Below are 3,854 nucleotides of genomic sequence, written 5' to 3'. Positions count from 1 at the left end.
GATCAATGTGTCAGTGTTTACATCATGTAACTGTTTCTATGCTGGATGAAAGGGACGTGAAATGGACTGAATTATGTTTTTATTTTTTTCTGCCTGCTGAATGAACAGCAACAGGAAACGAAATGATGAAGCTTCTGCATGGCTGTAAATAAAGCACAAATATGCAGAAATGTCATTATTACATGTGAAAAAGTCACATCCATCACCCTTCATTACATTTTGTCTCAGGGTTAGGGATTGATGTGCATTGTCTTGACCGCAAAAAGGACATCCATCACCTCCCTAGGATTTGCCCGGGCCAGGAAACAACTAGTGGCCAGGACCCCAGGAAGGATCCTCCACCACAGGTCCCCCGACCTCTCAGGAAGTCGCTGCATTTAAAAGACCCTCCATCTGAAAAAATGTCTAGAAACCTCTATTATTATTATCATAGTTATATTGTTTTAGAGCAGGGGTGCTCAATAAGTCGATCGTGATCTACCAGTCGATCGCAAAGGTAGTATTGGTAGATCGCATGACATTAAAAAAATAGACATATATAGACGTCTATTTTTTTGAGAGAGGCTAGACTCTAGTCTATAATCCATCCCGTCACTTGATTGACATACAGGGCAGCCAGTCAGATGACAACTGAATTTTTCTGACCTTTAGATCACTGCGCATGCGCAAACAACGGCGCTAAGTGCAGCAAAACTAACAAGCTAGTCAGCGAGTTACCTCCAATTTTAAGCCCTCGCTTTTTTCTTTTATACTAAAGAAAGCCTATGACCATCAAAAATGAGTGGGGTTGCTGGACCAAGTAAGAAGACAAAAACGTATCACTTTCATACGGAATGGGAGGTGGACTTTTTTTTCACAATGTCATTTTCTAAGTGCGTTTGCCTCATCTGCCAGTCTACCATCGCAATACCAAAGAAGGGAAATGTGGAGCGGCATTTTCGGACTGTTCATGGAAAATACGACACCGACTTCCCACCAAAAAGCGAGCTGAGAAAGAGAATGGTGAATGAACTAAAATCCCAGCTGTCCGGACAGCAGTCATTTTTCACACAACATACTTCAAAAGCGAAAGCCGCCACCGAAGCATCGTTCCGGGTGAGTCACATCATTGTTAATAACAAGAAGTCCTTCCAAGACGGAGAGATGGTAAAAGAGGCATTGGTTGAAGCAGCTAACTCATTGTTCCTGTCATGATTCCTGCATTCTCCTCCTCTCCTTCACTGCCAGTACTTTTCCACTCACCTCACTCTGCTCTGCTCTACCTGCTAGCCACGCCCACTGCTGCAGCCTGCTCTCCCCTCAGCTGCAGCTCATCTCCAATCAGTGCAGTATTTAAGACTCTCCAGTTCACTCACTCTTTGCCAGATTGTTCCTCTGCCATGCATGACTTTCCAGCGTTCCTTTGCCAGATTACCTGTTGCCGACTCAGCCTGTTCCCGACCAACCCTCCGTGCTGCCACCCGGTGTACCTACCTGCCTTCTGTCCCTGACCACGTGCTTCGCTTCGGCGTTCTGCAATCCTGAAGGCTCCACTGGCAAAGACCTCCCCGCTCGACCACGACGATCCTTCAGCCTGCTCCTCGACGGTACCGTTGCATTCTCGGACTGTTTCCTCGGCTACGGATCCTCTGCCTGTCCCCGACCACGACCCAGCGTTATCCCCGACGACGTTTCCACACGTGTTGTCGGTTCTTCGAGCTACGGGGTTTCCTGCTCTCCAGCCACAGTGGGTTCCAGTTTCGTGTCTTCACCTCGTCGGATTCCCAGAGACATTAATTGGGTAATTCACCCGAAGAACGGACTGAACATTTGTGAGCTGAACTTTATTTGTGTTGGTTATAATAAAGGTTATTACCAACTGACTTTGAGTGTTGGCGTACTGCATCTGGGTTCATACACACCCCGTTTCAGTTCCGAGACTTTAAAAATAAGGCAGAAATATTATCTTCAATCAAAGCTCTGCAGCTGTCAAGAAGTACAGTTACACGGCACTGTGAAGCCATGGCTGAGGATGTAACCCAGCAAATGTGGAAGGACATCGGAGATTGTGAGTGTTTCTCACTGCAGTTGGACGAATCTACTGACGTGAGTGACACAGCCCAGATGTGCATTTTCATTCGTATGGTGTTTAGTGATATCACTGCAAAAGAAGAGCTATTAACAGTACTTCCCATGAAAGAACACACGCGAGGAGAGGACATATTTCAGTCGTTTAAAAACTTTATTGAGAAAACTCAGCTCCCAGTATACAAATTGGTGTCTATCACCATGGATGGAGCACCTGCAATGGTTGGCCACGTGAATGGATTTATTGCCAAGTGCAAGCAGGACGATGCTTTCCCAGACCTGGAATTACCATTGCATAATCCACCAACAAGTGTTATGCGCTAAAATGCTCAACATGAAAGAGATCATGGATGTGGCAACGAAGATCGCCTGTTCTATTCGAGCCAGATCTCTTCAAAGACGGTTATTCCGTGCACATCTGGAGAAGGCTGACTGCAACCACTCTGAGTTGGTGCTACATACTGATGTGAGATGGCTTAGTTGAGGAAAATTCCTGCAAAGATTTCGAGAGCTCTGTCCGGAGATTAAGGAGTTTTTCTGTGTAGCTGGACATGCAGAATACAAGCAACTAAATGACGGTCAGTGGCTGTTAGACTTGGCATTTTTAACCGATCTGACAAACATGTTGAATGACCTTAATCTAGAGCTGCAAGGAAAAGACAAAACAGTGATCAATATGATCAGCTCAGTTAGGGTTAGGATGAGGGAAGTGTGGGGCGTGACACAGTCCGATGCTCTCTCCATCCATCACATCCCGTGTCTGGGACCCCTCAGCAACTCCCTAAAATAAACCCATTCCTCAACAAGAGCTTATTTGCCAAGAGTTGTGAAGAACAAATTAATTTATTAATGTATTTATTAATTTATTAATTTTATTTTATTATTTTGTACTTATTTTATTTATTTATTTGTTTATCTATTAATAGGAAAAGGGGTTATCATTAGGGGGAATAAACTGATTTGTTTATGTATTAATTTCTTATTTTAAATAATTTAATATCTAATTTAAAGTTTAACATTATAATAAGGATAGGGGGATGATTAGGGTTAGAAATTTGTCGGTAGAGACATATAAGGAGTGTCAGTCTTAAAATAAGAGTAAGAGTAAGGATCCCGGTTAGGGTTAGGCGTTATGAAATTAATAATTTGGGGTTAAAGGGATGGTTAGGGTTAGGGTTAGGGGTTAGGGTGGGTTAGGGTTAGGGTAAGGGCCTTAAGTTTAGGCATGAAAAAGGAAATGCAGTGCATTCATATGGCAATAAAATAATGACAATAATTATAAAAAGTATATAATATATATAAAATATATAATTATGAAATACATAATATATCAAATAGATAATATATAATAAAATAATATATTATTAGAGTAGTATTATGCCCTGAAGTATATCCTTTCATTCAAACCTTGTGGGTAAGTTGTGCCTAATTTATAGATCCAGTCTCTCTCTGCTCTTCGTCTTTGTGGTGTGGACCAATGTGGGTTACATTGTAATATGGAGACCTGTACTGAATCCCAACCATGGGAAATGAAGTGTGCTACCACGTGACGGTCTGTATTTTTTTGTTTCATTATATTATGTTTATGACAGGTGAATCTGACTTGAATTGTCAGTCCAGTTTCACCCACATATTTTATATTGCATTGTTTGCATTTAATTAAATAAACACAATTTTTAGTATTAATATTACCCTGAGTGGCCATTGTAAAAACGTTTTGGAGGGAAGAATCATAAACATATTTAATTTGTTTAAAATAATTATAATTAATATCAATTTGGGGGGTC

The 3,854-nt window shown here is 41.6% G+C and overlaps 1 long non-coding RNA gene across 1 annotated transcript; it reads left to right on the top strand.

The window, feature by feature from the left end:
- The first annotated feature begins 688 nt into the window (after positions 1 to 688).
- On the top strand, positions 689 to 1,863 carry LOC148189270 (uncharacterized). Its single transcript, XR_015776704.1, has 2 exons — positions 689 to 1,095; positions 1,410 to 1,863. It is a non-coding gene; the product is annotated as an uncharacterized LOC148189270 (long non-coding RNA).
- The last annotated feature ends 1,991 nt before the right edge of the window (positions 1,864 to 3,854 follow it).

The sequence above is a fragment of the Plectropomus leopardus genome, chromosome 6 (genome assembly GCF_026936395.1).
Source record: "Plectropomus leopardus strain MGB_pleo_1.0 chromosome 6, ASM2693639v1, whole genome shotgun sequence".
Taxonomy (NCBI): Eukaryota; Metazoa; Chordata; class Actinopteri; order Perciformes; family Serranidae; genus Plectropomus; species Plectropomus leopardus.
This window is presented reverse-complemented; position numbering and strand designations above follow the sequence as displayed.